The sequence below is a fragment of the Convolutriloba macropyga genome, chromosome 10 (genome assembly GCF_964194025.1).
Source record: "Convolutriloba macropyga chromosome 10, txConMacr16.3, whole genome shotgun sequence".
NCBI classification, from domain to species: domain Eukaryota; kingdom Metazoa; phylum Xenacoelomorpha; order Acoela; family Convolutidae; genus Convolutriloba; species Convolutriloba macropyga.
In genome coordinates this window covers 7,058,427-7,081,500 of record NC_134477.1, presented here as the reverse complement: position 1 = coordinate 7,081,500, position 23,074 = coordinate 7,058,427, and the positions used below count along the sequence as shown (strand labels likewise).

At 36.4% G+C, this 23,074-nt stretch overlaps 1 protein-coding gene across 1 annotated transcript in view; it reads left to right on the top strand.

Annotated features, from left to right (window-relative positions):
• The first annotated feature begins 2,323 nt into the window (after positions 1-2,323).
• LOC142348296 (uncharacterized) overlaps positions 2,324-23,074 on the top strand; it is a 192,121-nt gene continuing 171,370 nt past the window's right edge. Inside the window, exon 1 of the mRNA XM_075399593.1 lies at positions 2,324-2,336. The gene's annotated coding sequence lies outside the window, so the exon portion shown is untranslated. The remainder of the gene's footprint in view (positions 2,337-23,074) is intronic.

Sequence of the window (23,074 nt, the reverse complement as noted above, 5' to 3'; positions counted from 1 at the left end):
GCCTTCGACAATTCTAAGACCCGATTGAAAAAAGACGTTCTGAATTAAATTTTTCAATTGAGCGTAAAATCTAAACTAAGAGACGAACTTTTTTCTATTCAAGCTAAACCAAAATTTTTTCAGCGTTAGTGCCCACACAATAAAGTGGGACTCCTAAGTTACTTTTCGTTAGCCTTCGACAATTCTAAGATCCGATTGAAAAAAGACGTTCTAAATTAAATTTTTCAAGTGAGCAAAAAATATAAACTAAGAGACAATCTTTTTTCTATACAAGCTAAACCAAAAATACTTTTTGCATTAGGACACATACAAACAGTGAGACCCTACGTTGCTTTTCGTTAGCGTTCAACAACTCTAAGAGCCGATTGTAAAAAAAACGACAATTTCAAATAAAAACTTAAAGAAGCGAAAAACCTCGACGAAGAGAACGACATTTTTTCTATACAAGCTAAACCAAAAACTATTTTTGCATTAAGACCCACACAAACTGTGGGACTCCTAAGTTGCTTTTCGTTAGCATTCGACAACTCTAAGACCCGATTGAAAGAACGGACGTTTTAAATTAAATTTTTCAAGCAGGCAAACAACCACAACTAACATACGAACATTTTTCTATATAAGCTAAACCAAAAACTCTTTTTGCATTAGGACCGACACAAAAACTGGGACTCCTACGTTGCTTTCCGTTAGCCTTCGACATCTCTAAGACCCGATTGAAAGAACGGACGTTTTAAATTAAATTTTTCAAGCAGGCAAACAACCACAACTAACATACGAACATTTTTCTATATAAGCTAAACCAAAAACTCTTTTTGCATTAGGATCGACACAAAAAGTGGGACTCCTAAGTTGCTTTTCGTTAGCATTCGACAACTCTAAGACCCGATTGAAAAAAAAGACAATTAAAAAAAATTCAACTGAGCAGACAACCTCAACTACTAGACTAGCTTTTTTCTATACAAGCTTAACCAAAAACTTTTTTTGCATTTGGACCCACACAAACAGGGGGACTCCTAGGCTGTTTTTCGTTGGCTTTCCACAACTCTAGGACCTTTTAAATTAAATTTGTCAAGTAAGCAAATAACCTCAACTAACAGACGAACATTTTTCTATACAAGCTGATCCAAAAAGGGACTCCTAAGTTGCTTTTCGTTAGCTTTCGACAACTCTAAGACCCGACTGAAAAAAATGCGTTTTAAATTAAGTTTTTCAAGTAAGCGAAAAACATAAACTAAGAGACGAAATTTTTTCTATACAAGCTAAACCAAAACTCTTTTTGCATTGATACCGACAGAAAAAGTGGGACTCATTCGTTGCTTTCTGTTAGCTTTCGATAACTCAAGGACTCGATTGAAAAAAATGCGTCTTAAATTAAATTCTTACGCAGTGAATGAACGATTTATTAGCCAATCAAAATCGAGTATTCAAATGCGTACAGATATCGTTCTAAAATAACAAAATACGTTCTAATATACGTAGAAAGTTCTGAAAAAGTTCATTTAACCTAATTCTAAGAAAATATAACTACTATCTGTATCGATTAAGCTGCTTTTCGGCTTAATATTTTTAGGTTATCTAGACAATTGTTGAATGAATACGAACTGATTTTACCTCAGTAACATCAAACAAAGAAACAGTAAAAGAGCATCGAAAAAACATTGCCGTCTAAGATTCACTTGTTGTCTGGATCCTTGATTACACGTTGCTTTATACATGCTATATTTTGTACGTTTTGGAGCTTATAGACTGACTATAGCGAATTGAATCCTCGAACTACTGATTGTTTTGGATATAATCAGAGTTTATATGGTGACGAGACCCGGGAAGGATCTATGCTACAACAGACACAATTGTGAACTGATTGTTGTCGGGAACAGCAGTGATATCTAACGAATAAACCTGGAGCAGGGAAGGTAGTCCTACACCAGCGCAAAAACAAGTGGCTTCAACGCTAGTGTCATCAACGATTTCCAACAATTACTTGCCATCGGATCATAGGAGGGAACTGTGGAGTGCTGGGACCATCGGAAAAGGAAGTGCGTGGGTGTTGTGAATGCAGCTCAGTTTGTGGATTCTAATATTAGGTATCTCCACAAAGTGAACAGTCTGGCGTATAATGGTGCTCTGATTATAGCAGTGGGAACTTCCACAGGCCAAGTGATGCTCTTTCACATGAGAGGAAGCCAGCCTGTTTTGACTTAAGCCCATCACTATGAAATCCCGATTCACTCTATTGAGTTGACAACTTTTTGATGATCGCAACCCCCTGGTAATGCATGATTACTGGGAAGAAGAGAAGTTTCTTGATCAGAGATCATTTCAACATACAGCAAACTGTAAGACCACTCCTTGACGACTTATGTTAAATTTTCTGTGTCTTTAAATTGTTTTTCAAACGTTAGACGGCAAGAAACCCAACCCCATCTATTTTTTTTCGATATCACATGGGGTAGTAAAATTAAACTTTTTTAGTAGAAAAAAAATAGGTAGGGGCACCCACATAATTTTTGGGACAAAAAAACATCGATTTTGAAATATTTTTTCCGTAGATTTACCAAAAATTCGAAAAAAATGACAAAGTTGGTCCGTATATCATAAATTAACTTCTGATATAGGGAAAATTGATAGAAAAGTGTACTAAATTGTTCGATTTTGCAAATTTTTGGTCAATTTTGATGCAATTCAAAGAAACATAGAATATCAATGTCCAATATTGAAAAACCGTACTTTCGCGAATAAAATCGTCTACTTTATTGGATTACTGTTCTATATACAAGAAATTGCAAAAAATTGACCAAAAATAGAAAAAAAAGAACAAAAGCATAAATTTTGACAAATTGTCCAAAAAAAATTTCCAGCACCAAGGTTTGTAAATTGAGTGAAACTCAATGAACACGAACAGTTGTGACAATTTTCACAACCCCCGGCCTACAGAAAAAAATAATCGAATCACTATGATTTTCTTCGTCGCTCGTTTATTTATCGTGTCGTCCGCGTCCTTTTCATCGATCAACTTTTCAATTCCCCTTGTTCCGTTTTTTCAATAACGTCGCTCTCTCAAACCTTCGCTTTTCGTTTTCTTCTGCTACTTTTCCGGATTTCAATGTAGTATATCATATGTGATGAAGTATGTTGTTGCTTTGCTGTAGTATGATGAGTATGCTAGTATGCTGGTTTGTTGGTTAGTTGTTATAGCTTTCTAGGGTGTGACCTAACTTTATTCTCGAGTTACGGCTGGATTGTCCTTTGACTTTTCTCTTTTTCTAATTTACTAGCCTTCCTATTGTAGTATATTGATTTCGCTGCAGTATGGTTATTTGTACCTGTATGACTGCTAGTTGGTATGGTCTTGTTACCTTCTAGGGTGTGACTTAAGTTTATTCTCGAGTTACGGCTGGACTGTATCTTGACTTTTCCAACTCTCATAGTCTACAAATACACAATTGTAGTTTATTCAATTTTGCTGTAGTTTGTTTAATACGGATAGTATACCTATCGTTTGTTGTGGTTTGGGTCTGCTAGGATGTGACTAGCATCTGTTTAGTGACTAGCATCTGTTTAGTGTACTACTGATTTGCCGTAAAATAATTTGTTGTTATATTAAGCGCCATAATGAACTATGCTAGATTGTCTTGCAGTAGCTTCTTTCCTTCTTCCTAGGGTGTGACTTAAGTTTGTTCTGGAGTTACGGCTAGGTTGTTTGGTTGAGTTTTTGCTGTGGTCTGCTAACATAGTTCTTTCCGACCTCATTTCCCCCTTCTTTCCCCACCGTCCGTTTTGTTGCCTTGCGCGCTTTTCGCTCGAATTCCCGTCTGTCCCGTTTCCGTTCCGTCGCGCACTGCTCGCTCGATTTCTCGCTTGTCCCGTTTTTGTCGCGTTGCGCGTTGCTCGCTCGACTTCCCGTTCGTAACATTTCCGTTTCGTCGCGCGTTGCACGCTCGACTTAATTGTCTCCCTCTGCGTTGAGCGCATAGCGTTCAGCGCTCCACTTCTGTTTTTATCGGGCACTGTGTGCTCAACGACCTTTTCTGCTCTTTGGGCGGTTTGTTTTACAGACTGTCTACAGTGTGCTGTGTTTGGTGCCTTTTGCGTTCGGTTTGTTTTGCGTGGATTTGGTTTGTTTGGAGTGTGCATATAATAGATAACCGTTTGCAGTGGTGGTTTTGCTGGTCTTTGGAAATAATAACATCGTGATGTCTAATAGTCTTGATCAAAAAGTCAAAAAATTGTACGCTGCCGGGTCAAAACGTGAAGCTGAATTGCATGCTATACTTGAAGATATCCTTCATTGTATAAATAGACAAAGTAGGCGAGTGAAAGTTGAGCGCCCAGTAACAAAGTGCAACGAAGCATTGATGACAGAGGAAAAACAGAGGATCCAAGTGCAATTGTTCCTTCATTAGAGTCTTACTTGGAAGCAATGACAACTAAGAACGACAATATACTCACTTCAGCATAAAACTACATCAACTCTGCTGAAGATAAAGTGAGTGAGTTCCAGGAAACAAGGGCTTCCATTCGTTCTAGACTTCTCTCAGTTATGGCCTCGTCAGAAACATCTAGTCAGCGTAAACATGATTACGTTATTGCTAAAATGAAGCGCGACGAAATTGAAAAACGGAATGAGGCAGCCATTCGCCTTGCTAAACAGAAACAAAAACAAATGGAAATAGATGAACTGGAGGAAAACAAAAGGAAACGGTTGGCAGAGGCAACTCTGCGAGAATTGGAATTGCTGGACGCCGTTTCTAATGGTAGCCAATCTGAAACAACTGCAAGTGCTAGGAGCTCAAGGAGAAATGAAAAGGCTGTCCAAGACTGGCTCAACACCTCACTTGCTTTAAGGTTTCACAATGAGGAGAAAACTAGTGAGCCAGAGGCTACGATTGCCCTCCAGAATGTCCTAGACAGAACAACGGCAAAACAGTGGAAGATTAGAACACTGAAATTTCAAGGCATTCTATTCCAAATAATTGTCGAGGCAATTACATTTTAAGCAATGAGACCTTACAGCAACTCGATCCTTATTATTCTCCACCTGAAAACTTTTTGGCTGCTGCTAACACACATGCGTTGTACCAGGTGCACCTACGGGCGCAAAGGACTCAAACATGTCAACGAGGTGCGGCGCTTTCAAGCATAACTAACCAAGGAAGAACCGCAGAAAGTCACCCGCCTTCGGTACACGCCCCAGGGGCTTCTTCACCACCCATTCAAGAGACCGTTCGACCACAATTAAATCAGAATAAATCGTCAGACTTTTTTCCAAACGCACAACTTCAAATTTCAGAATCCAGGGGACCTGAAACGTCAAGTCCGCCCAAGAATACTTCGGCCCAGCATTGATGCTCCCGACAGCAATTTAATTTTGTCCCCCGAGCACCAAACGCCACTCTTCCTCCTTTTCCGACAACAAATCATCCAGCCCCCTCAATAAACGTTCCCTTGCACCCAAGCGCCCCACCGAGCCCAAACACTCAACAGCACAACTCCGAACACACTCATCCTAATTCCCTTCCCATCCTGAAACCAGTATTTCCACCTAACCTCACTGCTCCCATTCCACACGCCCCTTTGATCAATCAGCCTCCCGTTCACAACAATTTTCAAAATAACACAAGCCAAGTACACAAATTCGTACGTTCCGTTGCTTCTTCGTTCCCAAACATGCCTAATATCCCTCTTGGCCAAAACTTTGTGCCAAATATAAGTCATTGGCGTTTCAACAGCACAGACCGTCAATAGTCAACCAAGACACTACCACCGTGAATAGTGTGTCTCCAAATGTACAGGCACATATCGTACTAATCACGCACCCATGTTCCACTACGAATCTATCAGAATTCAGGTTTCTACAGGTTGGTGTGTTACCATCAGATCAACCATCACTTCGCTTTCTGTGGCGGGAGTACCCCACAACTAACGTCGTAGTGTATCAATCTACGCGCCATATATTCGGGTCTGAAGACTCGCCTACATGCGCAAACTATGCATTGCAATGCACTGCGAGAGTTAATGCCAAGCTTTACCCCGAAGCTGCAAAAGCCGTCCTTGAAAACTTTTACATGGACGATTACCTTGACTCAGTGGAGTGTCCTGAAAAAGCCATCAATAGATCAAAGGAATTGGTACATCTTCTCCATCTCGGTGGGTTCAAGCTCACAAAGTTCGTAAGCAATGTACCAAATCTGGCTGACCTAATTGATAGATCTCCTCAATCTACTGAGCCCAAGGTTATTGTGTCATGTCCGGAGGATTCATCGCATGAGCTAGGGCTAAAGTGGAATCACACTAATGACACTTTAGTTGTGAGTATGGGTACAAGCTGCGCTATCACCAAGTCCCTCACGCAACGCTTGGTCCTAAGTCTTGTCTCGAAAGTCTTTGACCCCATTGGTCTTGTCGCACCGTTTACTGTCGGTGCTCGACTGCTCATAAAGGACATCTGGCGTGTCACAGGACAACAGTGGGATTACGAGCTTCCACAGGACATGGTTCAAAGATTTTTGGTTTGGAGTGCGGACTTACCGAAGCTTGAAAACATCAAAATTCCCCGAAGTTACTTTTCTGGACCCTTTGATAATATAGAGTTGCATATGTTCGGTGACAGTTCCCAGAATATTTTCAGTGCGGTCGCAATCTTGCGAGCCCGAGTAAAAACTCCCTTGGGCGAAGAAAAAAACAGAGCTTGCGTTTGTTTTGGGGAAAGTGCGCGTGGCACCAATGAAAGCAAAGACTGTTCCAAAGCTCGAATTACAGGCAGCTCTACTCGCCGCTCGACTGAAAAGCGAAATATTCAGGCACTTACTGTAACTGTTAACCAAGTATTCATGTGGACAGACAGCACGACCGTTCTTCAGTGGATACACTATAATGAAAAGCAACCAATCTTCGTTGCAAACAGCGTTTGTGAAATTTTGGAGTATACCAGCGTTGACCACCACGTCGCAACTAATGATAATCCCGCTGACGCTGGCACGCGTGGAATATCCGCTGAAGTTTTGCAACGAAGCAGTTGTGCCAAAGGTCCACATTTCTTAACTAACTCACGTTTCCCTTTCGTACCCAACACAGACGTCATTAATAACATCAAACTTGGCGTCAACCAAGCAGTCACTATTGAAAACATTGTATCTCTGACTACATCTGTCAAAAAACAGATAACTCCCGTTCCTTCAATATGGCCGTTCGATAAGTTTAATTCTTATCAAAAGACCTTGAGCATTGCCTCATACGTTTTCCGGGTTTTGTCCATACATGCCGGCTACCGTAACCTCGATGATACCATTACTGACCCTACTGAGCTTGACGATGCCGAGCGTCATCTACAGTACTTGGTTCAAGGAGAGACTTTTGAAACCGAAAGAAAAGATCTTCTCGACAATAAATCTGTTAAATGGAGTAGCCGAATCGCTCCACATTCACCATTTATTAGTCCAAAAGGGTTAATCCTTTCCTCGGGCAACATCAAGCGGTTAATGGAAGTTGGTTTTAACGTAAAGTACCCAATCATCTTAGATACACGCCATCCGTTTGTTAAACTAATTTTTGAACACACTCAAGTAAAGCAAAATCATCATGGCGTTGAATTCTTAAGATCAATTGTGCAGGAACACTATACAGGACTAAAACTAAGATCATCTTTGCGTTCCATCAAAGCACACTGCCTGAGATGCCGAGAATTCCAAGCTGTAGCTATGCAACCAACCATGTCTGACCTACCTAAGGAAAGACTTGATTACCAGTCTGCTCCCTTCACGAACACTGGCGTTGACTACTTTGGGCCATTCTATGTTACTGTCCGCCGTAGTACTGAGAAAAGGTGGGGCTTCCTCTTCAGCTGTCTAACTACTCGCGCTGCCCATGTCGAAATAGTTACATCCATGGACACCTGCTCTTGTGTTATGGAATTTGAGCCGTTTGTGTCTCGTAGGGGTGCACCTGCCATGATTTGGTCGAACAATGAAACTAACTAAATAGGAGCGGAGAAAGAACTCCGAGAAAGTATTGGAAAGTGGAACGTTGTCTACATTGCAGCCGAGCTCGCTCACAAAGGTGTAAATTGGAGGTTCAATCCACCCAGCGCACCACTTTAAGGTGGCATCTGGGAGAGGTTGGTACGCAGCTTCAAGGGCGTGTTGTATACTATTCTTGGCACGCGTCGCCTCACGGATGAGATACTGCTTACTACCTTTTGTCTCGTGGAGAATGCCCCCAATTCGCGTACTTTAACACCCGTAAGCGCTGAACCATGCAATTTGAACGCTTCAACGCCCAACCACTTTCTTTTATCAGAATTCTCTACCGGCATTTCGTCTGTTGTCGGCAATAATGAGTTTGACAATCTTAAACGCTACGCCCGTGCGCAGTCGTACGCTAATGCGATCTGGTACCGTTGGATCAGAGAGTATGTACCGACGCTGAACCAACGCTCTAAGTGGCAGACGCCTGCCGAGCAACACCTTAAGACCGTTGGCTTGGTTTGGATAGTTGAGGAAACCAACCCTAGGGGTTACTACCCAATCGTTAGGATTGTGGAACTCCGTTACGGCTCCGATAGCGTCGCGCGCTCCGCTGTTTTACGTACGTCGACCAGTTCACTCGTCCGTTCGCTCGTAAAACTTATACCAGTTTTCCCAACATCTTCTTCCGGGCCGGATGATGTCACGCAGTAAATGAACGAATTTGTAGCCAATCAAAATCGAGTATTCAAATGCGTACAGAAATCGTTCTAAATTAATAAAATACGTTCTAATATACGTAGAAATTTCCGAAAAAATTCATTTAACCTAATTTTAAGAAAATATAACCACTATATGTATCGATTAAGCTGGTTTTCGGCTTACTATTTTTAGGTTATCTAGACAATTGTTGGATGAATACGAATTGATTTTACGTCAATAACATCAGACAAAAAACCAGTAAAAGAGCATCGAAAAAAACTTGCCGTCTAAGTTTCAGTTGTTGTCTTGACCGTTGATTATATTTTGCTTTATGTATGCTATATTTTGTACCTTTTGGAGCTTATAGACTGACTATAGCGAATTGAATCCTCGAACTACTGATTGTTTTGGATATCATCAGAGTTTATATAAATTTTTCAAGTAAGCAAACAACCTCAATTAATAGACAAACTTTTCTGAACAAGCTAAACCAAAAATTTTTTTTGAATTAGGCCGACTCAAATAGTGTGACTCCTACCTTGCTTTTCGTTAGCTTTCGGCATCTGTAGGAACTGATTAAAAAACATTTTGAATCAAATTTTTGAAGTAAGCGAAAAACCTCAGCTAAGAGACAATTTTTTTTTCTATACAAGCCAAACCAAAAACATTTTTTGAATTATGACCGAACCAAAAAGTAGGACTCCTACGTTGTTTTTCGTTAGCTTTCAACAGTTCTAACATCTCATTGAAAAAAAAGACGTTTTAAAACATTTTTTCAAATCAGCAAACAACATCAACTAAAAGACGAACTTTTTTCTATACAAGCTATACAAAAAACTCTTTTTGCATTAGGACCCACACAAAAAGTGGGATTCCTAAGTTGCTTTTCGTTAGCTTTCGATAAATCTAAGACCCATTTGAAAAAAGACTTCTCAAATTAATTTTTTCAGCTAAGCGGAAAACCTCAACTAATAGTCGAACTGTACTATATACAAGCTAAATCAAAAACTCTTTTGCATTAGGACCACACAAAAAGTTGGACCCTTACCTTGCTTTTCCTTAGCCTTCGACAACTCTAAGACCCGATTAATAAAAGACGTTTTAAAACAAAATTTTCAAATAAGCCAAAAGACTCAACTAAGAGACGAACTTTTTTCTGTACAAGCTAAACCAAAAACTCCTGTTGCATTAGGACCACACAAAAAGTGGGACTCGTACGTTGCTTTTCGTTAGCTTTCAACAGTTCTAACATCTCATTGAAAAAAAGACGTTTTAAAACAATTTTTTCAAATCAGAAAACAAGATCAACTAATAGACCAACTTTTTTCTATACAAGCTATACAAAAAACTTTTTTTGCATTAGGACCCACACAAAAAGTGCGACTCCTACGTTGCTTTTCGTTAGCTTTCGACAAATCTAAGACCCATATGAAAAAAGACATCTTAAGTAAATTTTTTCAAGCCATCGGAAAACCTCAACTATTAGTCGAACTGTTCTCTATACAAGCTAAATCAAAAACTCTTTTGCATTATGACCGACACAAAAAAGAGGGACTCCTATGTTACTTTTCGGTTGATTTCGACAATTCTAAGAGCCAATTGAAACAAATACGACACCTCAAAAAAAATATGGAAAAAAGCGAAAAACCTCAACTAAAAGAAATGTTTTTTCTATACACTCTAAACCAATTTTTTCTCGCACTGGAACGCAAACAGGAATCGCCAATGCTCCGATGCTTTTCTTTAGCTTTCAACAATTCTAAGATTCCATTAAAAAAGACGTTTTAAAACAATTTTTTCAAATCAGCAAACAACCTCAACTGATAGACGAACTTTTTTCTATACATGCTAAACCAAAAACTCTTTTTGCATTAAGACCGACACAAAAAGTAGGACTCCTGTGTTGCTTTTCGTTAGCTTTCAACAGTTCTAACATCTCATTGAAAAAAAGACGTTTTGAAACAATTTTTTCAAATCAGCAAACAACATGAACTAATAGACGAACTGTTTTCTATACAAGCTATACAAAAAACTCTTTTTGCAGTAGGACCCACACAAAAAGTGGGATTCCTACGTTGCTTTTTGTTAGCTTTCGACAAATCTAAGACCCAATTGAAAAAAGACGTCTTAAGTTAATTTTTTCAAGTAAGCGGAAAACCTCAACTAATAGTCGAACTGTTCTCTATACAAGCTAAATCAAAAACTTTTTTGCATTATGACCGACACAAAAAAGTGGGACTCCTATGTTACTTTTCGGTATATTTCAACAATTCTAAGAGCCAATTGAAAAAAATACGACACCTCAAAAAAATTATGCAAAAAAGCGAAAAACCTCAACTAAAAGAAATGTTTTTTCTATACTCTCTAAACCAATTTTTTCTCGCACTGGAACGCAAACAGGAATCGCCAATGCTCCGATGCTTTTCTTTAGCTTTCAACAATTCTAAGATTCCATTAAAAAAAGACGTTTTAAAACAATTTTTTCAAATCAGCAAACAACCTCAACTGATAGACGAACTTTTTTCTATACATGCTAAACCAAAAACTCTTTTTGCATTAAAACCGACACAAAAAGTAGGACTCCTGTGTTGCTTTTCGTTAGCTTTCAACAGTTCTAACATTTCATTGAAAAAAAGACGTTTTGAAACAATTTTTTCAAATCAGCAAACAACATGAACTAATAGACGAACTGTTTTCTATACAAGCTATACAAAAAACTCTTTTTGCAGTAGGACCCACACAAAAAGTGGGATTCCTACGTTGCTTTTTGTTAGCTTTCGACAAATCTAAGACCCAATTGAAAAAAGACGTCTTAAGTTAATTTTTTCAAGTAAGCGGAAAACCTCAACTAATAGTCGAACTGTTCTCTATACAAGCTAAATCAAAAACTTTTTTGCATTATGACCGACACAAAAAAGTGGGACTCCTATGTTACTTTTCGGTATATTTCAACAATTCTAAGAGCCAATTGAAAAAAATACGACACTTCAAAAAAATTATGCAAAAAAGCGAAAAACCTCAACTAAAAGAAATGTTTTTTCTGTACACTCTAAACCACTTTTTTCTCGCACTGGAACGCAAAAAAGAATCGCCAAGGCTCCGATGCTTTTCGTTAGCTTTCAACAATTCTAAGATCCCATTAAAAAAAGACGTTTTAAAACAATTTTTTCAAATCAGCAAACAATCTCAACTGATAGACGAACTTTTTTCTATACATGCTAAACAAAAACTCTTTTCGGATTAAAACCGACAGAAAAAGTAGGACTCCTGTGTTGCTTTTCGTTAGCTTTCAACAGTTCTAACATCTCATTGAAAAAAAAGACGTTTTGAAACAATTTTTTCAAATCAGCAAACAACATCAACTAACAGACCAACTTTTTTCTATACAAGCTATACAAAAAAATTTTTGCATTAGGACCCACACAAAAAGTGGGACTCCTACGTTGCTTTTCGTTAGCTTTCGACAAATCTAAGACCCAATTGAAAAAAGACCTCTTAAGTAAATTTTTTCAAGTAAGCAGAAAACCTCAACTAATATTCGAACTGTTCTCTATACAAGCTAAATCAAAAACTCTTTTGCATTATGACCGAAACAAAAAAGTTGGGACTCCTTTGTTACTTTTCGGTAGATTTCGACAATTCTAAGAGCCAATTGAAAAAAGACGTCTTAAGTTAATTTTTTCAAGTAAGCGGAAAACCTCAACTAATAGTCGAACTGTTCTCTATACAAGCTAAATCAAAAACTTTTTTGCATTATGACCGACACAAAAAGTAGGACTCCTGTGTTGCTTTTCGTTAGCTTTCAACAGTTCTAACATTTCATTGAAAAAAAGACGTTTTGAAACAATTTTTTCAAATCAGCAAACAACATGAACTAATAGACGAACTGTTTTCTATACAAGCTATACAAAAAACTCTTTTTGCAGTAGGACCCACACAAAAAGTGGGATTCCTACGTTGCTTTTTGTTAGCTTTCGACAAATCTAAGACCCAATTGAAAAAAGACGTCTTAAGTTAATTTTTTCAAGTAAGCGGAAAACCTCAACTAATAGTCGAACTGTTCTCTATACAAGCTAAATCAAAAACTTTTTTGCATTATGACCGACACAAAAAAGTGGGACTCCTATGTTACTTTTCGGTATATTTCAACAATTCTAAGAGCCAATTGAAAAAAATACGACACCTCAAAAAAATTATGCAAAAAAGCGAAAAACCTCAACTAAAAGAAATGTTTTTTCTGTACACTCTAAACCACTTTTTTCTCGCACTGGAACGCAAAAAAGAATCGCCAAGGCTCCGATGCTTTTCGTTAGCTTTCAACAATTCTAAGATCCCATTAAAAAAAGACGTTTTAAAACAATTTTTTCAAATCAGCAAACAATCTCAACTGATAGACGAACTTTTTTCTATACATGCTAAACAAAAACTCTTTTCGGATTAAAACCGACAGAAAAAGTAGGACTCCTGTGTTGCTTTTCGTTAGCTTTCAACAGTTCTAACATCTCATTGAAAAAAAAGACGTTTTGAAACAATTTTTTCAAATCAGCAAACAACATCAACTAATAGACGAACTGTTTTCTATACAAGCTATACAAAAAACTCTTTTTGCAGTAGGACCAAAACAAAAAGTGGGATTCCTACGTTGCTTTTTGTTAGCTTTCGACAAATCTAAGACCCAATTGAAAAAAGACGTCTTAAGTTAATTTTTTCAAGTAAGCGGAAAACCTCAACTAATAGTCGAACTGTTCTCTATACAAGCTAAATCAAAAACTCTTTTGCATTAGGACCACACAAAAAGTTGGGCTCTTACCTTGCTTTTCCTTAGCCTTCGACAACTCTAAGACCCGATTAGAAAAAGACGTTTTAAAACAAAATTTTCAAATAAGCCAAAAGACTCAACTAAGAGAGGAACTTTTTTCTATACAAGCTAAACCAAAAACTCCTTTGCATTAGGACCACACAAAAAGTGGGACTCGTACGTTGCTTTTCGTTAGCTTTCAACAGTTCTAACATCTCATTGAAAAAAAAGACGTTTTAAAACAATTTTTTCAAATCAGCAAACAAGATCAACTAATAGACCAACTTTTTTCTATACAAGCTACACAAAAAACTTTTTTTGCATTAGGACCCACACAAAAAGTGGGACTCCTACGTTGCTTTTCGTTAGCTTTCGACAAATCTAAGACCCAATTGAAAAAAGACCTCTTAAGTAAATTTTTTCAAGTAAGCAGAAAACCTCAACTAATATTCGAACTGTTCTCTATACAAGCTAAATCAAAAACTCTTTTGCATTATGACCGGAACAAAAAAGTGGGACTCCTTTGTTACTTTTCGGTAGATTTCGACAATTCTAAGAGCCAATTGAAAAAAATACGACACCTCAAAAAAATTATGCAAAAAAGCGAAAAACCTCAACTAAAAGAAATGTTTTTTCTATACACTCTAAACCAATTTTTTCTCGCACTAGAACGCAAACAAGAATCGCCAATGCTCCGATGCTTTTCGTTAGCTTTCAACAATTCTAAGATCCCATTAAAAAAAGACGTTTTAAAACAAATTTTTCAAATCAGCAAACAAGATCAACTAATAGACCAACTTTTTTCTATACAAGCTACACAAAAAACTTTTTTTGCATTAGGACCCACACAAAAAGTGGGACTCCTACGTTGCTTTTCGTTAGCTTTCGACAAATCTAAGACCCAATTGAAAAAAGACCTCTTAAGTAAATTTTTTCAAGTAAGCAGAAAACCTCAACTAATATTCGAACTGTTCTGTTCTCTATACAAGCTAAATCAAAAACTCTTTTGCATTATGACCGAAACAAAAAAGTTGGGACTCCTTTGTTACTTTTCGGTAGATTTCGACAATTCTAAGAGCCAATTGAAAAAAATACGACACCTCAAAAAAATTATGCAAAAAAGCGAAAAACCTCAACTAAAAGAAATGTTTTTTCTATACACTCTAAACCAATTTTTTCTCGCACTAGAACGCAAACAAGAATCGCCAATGCTCCGATGCTTTTCGTTAGCTTTCAACAATTCTAAGATCCCATTAAAAAAAGACGTTTTAAAACAATTTTTTCAAATCAGCAAGCAACCTCAACTAATAGACGAATTTTTTTCTATACATGCTAAACCAAAAACTCTTTTTGCATTAAGACGGACACAAAAAGTAGGACTCCTGCGTTGCTTTTCGTTAGCTTTCAACAGTTCTAACATCTCATTGAAAAAAAAGACGTTTTGAAACAATTTTATCAAATCAGCAAACTACATCAACTAATAGACGAACTGTTTTCTATACAAGCTATACAAAAAACTCTTTTTGCAGTTGGACCCACACAAAAAGTGGGATTCCTACGTTGCTTTTCGTTAGCTTTCGATAAATCTAAGACCCAATTGAAAAAAGACCTCTCAAAATAATTTTTTCAAGTAAGCGGAAAACCTCAACTAATAGTCGAACTGTTCTCTATACAAGCTAAATCAAACTCTTTTGCCTTAGGACCACACAAAAAGTGGGACCCTTACCTTGCTTTTCGTTAGCCTTCGACAACTCTAAGACCCGATTAGAAAAAGACGTTTTAAAACAAAATTTTCAATTAAGCCAAAAGACTCAACTAAGAGACGAACTTTTTTCTATAAAATCTAAACCAAAAACTCCTTTTGCATTAGGACCACACAAAAACTGGGACTCGTACGTTGCTTTTCGTTAGCTTTCAACAGTTCTAACATCTCATTGAAAAAAAGAGGTTTTAAAACAATTTTTTCAAATCAGCAAACAACATCAACTAACAGACCAACTTTTTTCTATACAAGCTATACAAAAAACTTTTTTTGCATTAGGACCCACACAAAAAGTGGGACTCCTACGTTGCTTTTCGTTAGTTTTCGACAAATCCAAGACCCAATTGAAAAAAGACCTCTTAAGTTAATTTTTCAAGTAAGCGGAAAACCTCAACTAATAGTCAAACTGTTCTCTATACAAGCTAAATCAAAAAATCTTTTGCATTATGACCGACACAAAAAAGTGGGATTCCTATGTTACTTTTCGGTAGATTTCGACAATTCTAAGAGCCAATTGAAAAAAAAACACCTCAAAAAAATTATGCAAAAAAGCGAAAAACCTCAACTAAAAGAAATGTTTTTTCTATACACTCTAAACCAATTTTTTCTCGCACTAGAACGCAAACAAGAATCGCCAATGCTCCGATGCTTTTCGTTAGCTTTCAACAATTCTAAGATCCCATTAAAAAAAGACGTTTTAAAACAATTTTTTCAAATCAGCAAGCAACCTCAACTAATAGACGAATTTTTTTCTATACATGCTAAACCAAAAACTCTTTTTGCATTAAGACCGACACAAAAAGTGAGACTCCTGCGTTGCTTTTCGTTAGCTTTCAACAGTTCTAACATCTCATTGAAAAAAAGACGTTTTGAAACAATTTTTTCAAATCAGCAAACAACATCAACTAATGGACGAACTGTTTTCTATACAAGCTATACAAAAAACTCTTTTTGCAGTAGGACCCACACAAAAAGTGGGATTCCTACGTTGCTTTTCGTTAGCTTTCGACAAATCTAAGACCCAATTGAAAAAACACGTCTTAAGTTAATTTTTTCAAGTAAGCGGAAAACCTCAACTAATAGTCGAACTGTTCTCTATACAAGCTAAATCAAACTCTTTTGCCTTAGGAACACACAAAAAGTGGGACCCTTACCTTGCTTTTCGTTAGCCTTCGACAACTCTAAGACCCAATTAGAAAAAGACGTTTTAAAACAAAATTTTCAAATAAGCCAAAAGACTCAACTAAGAGACGGACTTTTTTCTATACAAGCTAAACCAAAAAATCTTTTGCATTATGACCGACACAAAAAAGTGGGATTCCTATGTTACTTTTCGGTAGATTTCGACAATTCTAAGAGCCAATTGAAAAAAAACACCTCAAAAAAATTATGCAAAAAAGCGAAAAACCTCAACTAAAAGAAATGTTTTTTTCTATACACTCTAAACCAATTTTTTCTCGCACTAGAACGCAAACAAGAATCGCCAATGCTCCGATGCTTTTCGTTAGCTTTCAACAATTCTAAGATCCCATTAAAAAAAGACGTTTTAAAACAATTTTTTCAAATCAGCAAGCAACCTCAACTAATAGACGAATTTTTTTCTATACATGCTAAACCAAGAACTCTTTTTGCATTAAGACCGACACAAAAAGTAGGACTCCTACGTTGCTTTTCGTTAGCTTTCAACAGTTCTAACATCTCATTGAAAAAAAACGTTTTAAAACAATTTTTTTAAATCAGCAAACAACATAAACTAATAGACGAACTTTTTTCTATACAAGCTATACAAAAAAATTTTTTTTGCATTCGGACCCTTACAAAAAGTGGGATTCCTACGTTGCTTTTCGTTAGCTCTAGACAAATCTAAGACCCAATTGAAAAAAGACGTCTTAAGTTAATTTTTTCAAGTAAGCGGAAAACCTCAACTAATAGTCGAACTGTTCTCTATACAAGCTAAATCAAAAACTCTTTTGCATTAGGACCACACAAAAAGTGGGACCCTTACCTTGCTTTTCGTTAGCCTTCGACAACTCTAAGAGCCGATTAGAAAAATTGGTTTTAAGTTAATTTTTTCAAGTAAGCGGAAAACCTCAACTAATAGTCGAACTGTTCTCTATACAAGATAAATCAAAAACTCTTTTGCATTATGACCACACAAAAAGTGGGGCCCTTACCTTGCTTTTCGTTAGCCTTCGACAACTCTAAGACCCGATTAGAAAAAGACGTTTTAAAACCAAAATTTTCAAATAAGCCAAAAGACTCAACTAAGAGACGATTTTTTTTCTATACAAGCTAAACCAAAAACTCCTTTTGCATTAGGACCACACATAAAGTGGGACTCCTACGTTGCTTTTCTTTAGCTTTCAACAGTTCTAACATCTCATTGAAAAAAAACGTTTTAAAACAATTTCTTCAAATCAGCAAACAACATCAACTAATAGACGAACTTTTTTCTATACAAGCTATACAAAAAACTTTTTTTGCATTCGGACCCACACAAAAAGTGGGATTCCTACGTTGCTTTTCGTTAGCTTTCGACAAATCTAAGACCCAATTGAAAAAAGACGTCTTAAGTTAATTTTTTCAAGTAAGCGGAAAACCTCAACTAATAGTCGAACTGTTCTCTATACAAGCTAAATCAAAAACTCTTTTGCATTAGGACCACACAAAAAGTGGGACCCTTACCTTGCTTTTCGTTTGCCTTCGACAACTCTAAGACCCGATTAGAAAAAGACGTTTTAAAACAAAATTTCCAAAAAGGCAGAAAAACTCAACTAAGAGACGAACTTTTTCTATACAAGCTAAACCAAAAACTCCTTTTGCATTAGGATACACGCAAAAAATGGGAAACCTAAGTTGCTCTTCGTTAGCTTTCGACAACTCTAAGACCCGATTGAGAAATACGTTTTAAATTAAAGTTATCAAGTAAGCGAAAAAACTCAACTAAGAGAGAGACGAACTTTTTCTATACAAGCTAAACCAAAAACTCTTTTTGCATTAGGATCCACGCAAAAAGTGGGAAACCTAAGTTGCTCTTCGTTAGCTTTCGACAACTCTAAGACCCGATTGAGAAATACGTTTTAAATTAAAGTTTCCAAGTCTGCGAAAATCCTCAACTGAGAGACAAACTTTGTTCTATACAAGCTGAACCAAAAACTCTTTTTTACTTTAGGATCCACAAAAAAAGTGAGACTCCTACTTTGCTTTGGTTTAGCTTACCAACGTCTTCGACAACATCTTTTTAATTTAAAACTTCTTCGACAACTCTAAGACGTTTTAAATTAAATTTTTTAAGTAAGCGAAAAACCTCAACTAAGAGACGAACTTTGTTCTATACAAGCTAAATCAAAAACTTTTTTGCATTAGGACCAACACAAAAAGTGGGACTCCTACTTTGCTTTTCGTTAGCTTTTGACAACTCTAATACCCGACTGAAGAAAGAGACGTTTTAAGTTAAATTTTTCAAGTCAGCGAAAAACCTTAACTAAGAGAAGAACTTTTTTCTATACAAGCTAAGCCAACTCGTTTTTGCATTATTACCGATACAAAAAGTGGGACTCCTACTTTAACTTCGTTTGACAACGCTAAGATCCAATTGGAAAAATACGACACTTTAAAAATAAAATTTGCAAATAAGCAAAAAAACCTCAACTCCAAGAAGTTTTTTTTTTCTATACACTCTAAACCAGTTTTTTTTGCACTAGAACTCAAACAAGAAGCGGGACAGCTTCGTTGCTTTTCGTTAGCTTTCGACATTTCGATTGAAGATTCGATTGAAAAAAACGACGTTTTAGAATGAATTCTTCAAATAAGCAAACAGACTCAACTAATAGACAAACTTTTTTCCATACAAGCCAAACCAAAAAACTTTTTTGCATTAGGTCCAACAAAAAAAGTGGGACTCCTAATTTGGTTTTTGTTAGCATTCGACAACTCTAATAGCCGTCTGACAAAAGACGTTTCAAGTTACTTTTTTCAAGTAAGCGAAAAAACTCAACAAAGAGACGAACATTTTTCTATACAAGCTTAGCCAAAAACTCTTTTTGCATTAGGACCCACACAAAAATTGGGACCCTAAGTTGCTTTTCGTTAGCTTTCGACAACTCTCAGACCCGATTGAAAATAGACGTTCTAAAAGAAGTTTTAGAGTAAGCGAAAAAACTCAACTAAGAGAGAGACGAACTTTTTCTATACAAGCTAAACCAAAAACTCTTTTTGCATTAGGATCCACGCAAAAAGTGGGAAACCTAAGTTGCTCTTCGTTAGCTTTCGACAACTCTAAGACCCGATTGAGAAATACGTTTTAAATTAAAGTTTCCAAGTCTGCGAAAATCCTCAACTGAGAGACAAACTTTGTTCTATACAAGCTAAATCAAAAACTTTTTTGCATTAGGACCAACACAAAAAGTGGGACTCCTACTTTGCTTTTCGTTAGCTTTTGACAACTCTAATACCCGACTGAAGAAAGAGACGTTTTAAGTTAAATTTTTCAAGTCAGCGAAAAACCTTAACTAAGAGAAGAACTTTTTTCTATACAAGCTAAGCCAACTCGTTTTTGCATTATTACCGATACAAAAAGTGGGACTCCTACTTTAACTTCGTTTGACAACGCTAAGATCCAATTGGAAAAATACGACACTTTAAAAATAAAATTTGCAAATAAGCAAAAAAACCTCAACACCAAGAAGTTTTTTTTCTATACACTCTAAACCAGTTTTTTTTGCACTAGAACTCAAACAAGAAGCGGGACAGCTTCGTTGCTTTTCGTTAGCTTTCGACATTTCGATTGAAGATTCGATTGAAAAAAACGACGTTTTAGAATGAATTCTTCAAATAAGCAAACAGACTCAACTAATAGTCCAACAAAAAAAGTGGGACTCCTAATTTGGTTTTTGTTAGCATTCGACAACTCTAATAGCCGTCTGACAAAAGACGTTTCAAGTTACTTTTTTCAAGTAAGCGAAAAAACTCAACTAAGAGACGAACATTTTTCTATACAAGCTTAGCCAAAAACTCTTTTTGCATTAGGACCCACACAAAAATTGGGACCCTAAGTTGCTTTTCGTTAGCTTTCGACAACTCTCAGACCCGATTGAAAATAGACGTTCTAAAAGAAGTTTTAGAGTACGCGAAAAACCTCAACTAAGAGACGAACTTCTTTCTTTACAAGCGAAACCAAAATTTATTTTGCACTTTTACAGAAACAAAAGAGGGGGGCTCCTACTTTACTTTTCGTTAGATATCGACAACTCTAAGACACGATTAAAAAACCTCAACTAAAACAAATTTTTTCTAAACGCCATAAACAATTTTTTTTTGCACTAGAACGCAAAAAAGAAGCGGGATTGCCTCGTTGCTTTTCGTTAGCTTTTCGTTAGCACACAAAAAGTGGGACTCGTACGTTGCTTTTCGTTAGCTTTCAACAGTTCTAACATCTCATTGAAAAAAAAGACGTTTTAAAACAATTTTTTCAAATCAGCAAACAAGATCAACTAATAGACCAAATTTTTTCTATACAAGCTACACAAAAAACTTTTTTTGCATTAGGACCCACACAAAAAGTGGGACTCCTACGTTGCTTTTCGTTAGCTTTCGACAAATCTAAGACCCAATTGAAAAAAGACCTCTTAAGTAAATTTTTTCAAGTAAGCAGAAAACCTCAACTAATATTCGAACTGTTCTCTATACAAGCTAAATCAAAAACTCTTTTGCATTATGACCGACACAAAAAAGTGGGACTCCTTTGTTACTTTTCGGTAGATTTCGACAATTCTAAGAGCCAATTGAAAAAAATACGACACCTCAAAAAAATTGTGCAAAAAAGCGAAAAACCTCAACTAAAAGAAATGTTTTTTCTATACACTCTGAACCAATTTTTTCTCGCACTAGAACGCAAACAAGAATCGCCAATGCTCCGATGCTTTTCGTTACCTTTCAACAATTCTAAGATCCTTTTAAAAAAAAGACGTTTTAAAACATTTTTTTCGAATCAGCAAATAACCTCAACTGATAGACGAACTTTTTTCTATACATGCTAAACCAAAAACTCTTTTTGCATTAAGACCGACACAAAAAGTAGGACTCCTGCGTTGCTTTTCGTTAGCTTTCAACAGTTCTAACATCTCATTGAAAAAAAAGACTTTTTGAAACAATTTTATCAAATCAGCAAACTACATCAACTAATAGACGAACTGTTTTCTATACAAGCTATACAAAAAACTCTTTTTGCAGTAGGACCCACACAAAAAGTGGGATTCCTACGTTGCTTTTCGTTAGCTTTCGATAAATCTAAGACCCAATGAAAAAAGACGTCTTAAGGTAATTTTTTCAAGTAAGCGGAAAACCACAATTAATAGTCGAACTGTTCTCTATACAAGCTAAATCAAACTCTTTTGCCTGAGGACCACACAAAAAGTGGGACCCTTACCTTGCTTTTCGTTAGCCTTCGACAACTCTAAGACCCGATTAGAAAAAGACGTTTCAAAACAAAATTTTCAATTAAGCCAAAAGACTCAACTAAGAGACGAACTTTTTTCTATAAAAGCTAAACCAAAAACTCTTTTTGCATTAGGACCACACAAAAAGTGGGACTCGTACGTTGCTTTTTGTTAGCTTTCAACAGTTCTAACAACTCATTGAAAAAAAGGCGTTTTAAAACAATTTTTTCAAATCAGCAAACAACATCAACTAATAGACCAACTTTTTTCTATACAAGCTATACAAAAAATTTTTTTGCATTAGGACCCACACAAAAAGTGGGACTCCTACGATGCTTTTCGTTAGTTTTCGACAAATCTAAGACCCAATTGAAAAAAGACCTCTTAAGTTAATTTTTTCAAGTAAGCGGAAAACCTCAACTAACAGTCAAACTGTTCTCTATACAAGCTAAATCAAAAAATCTTTTGCATTATGACCGACACAAAAAAGTGGGATTCCTATGTTACTTTTCGGTAGATTTCGACAATTCTCAGAGCCAATTGAAAAAAAAATCACCTCAAAAAAATTATGCAAAAAAGCGAAAAACCTCAACTAAAAGAAATGTTTTTTCTATAAACTCTAAACCAATTTTTTCTCGCACTAGAACGCAAACAAGAATCGCCAATGCTCCGATGCTTTTCGTTAGCTTTCAACAATTCTAAGATCCCATTAAAAAAAGACGTTTTAAAACAATTTTTTCAAATCCGCAAGCAACCTCAACTAATAGACGAATTTTTTTCTATACATGCTAAACCAAAAACTCTTTTTGCATTAAGACCGACACAAAAAGTAGGACTCCTGCGTTGCTTTTCGTTAGCTTTCAACAGTTCTAACATCTCATTGAAAAAAAGACGTTTTGAAACAATTTTTTCAAATCAGCAAACAACATCAACTAATAGACGAACTTTTTTCTATACAAGCTATACAAAATACTTTTTTTTGCATTCGGACCCACACAAAAAGTGGGATTCCTACGTTGCTTTTCGTTAGCTTTCGACAAATCTAAGACCCAATTGAAAAAAGACGTCTTAAGTTAATTTTTTCAAGTAAGCGGAAAACCTCAACTAATAGTCGAACTGTTCTCTATACAAGCTAAATCACAAACTCTTTTGCATTAGGACCACACAAAAAGTGGGACCCTTACCTTGCTTTTCGTTAGCCTTCGACAACTCTAAGACCCGATTAGAAAAAGACGTTTTAAAACAAAATTTCCAAAAAGGCCGAAAAACTCAACTAAGAGACGAACTTTTTTCTATACAAGCTATACAAAAAACTCTTTTTGCATTAGGACCCACACAAACAGTGAGATTCCTACGTTGCTTTTTGTTTGCTTCCGACAAATCTAAGACCCAATTGAAAAGAGACGTCTTATGT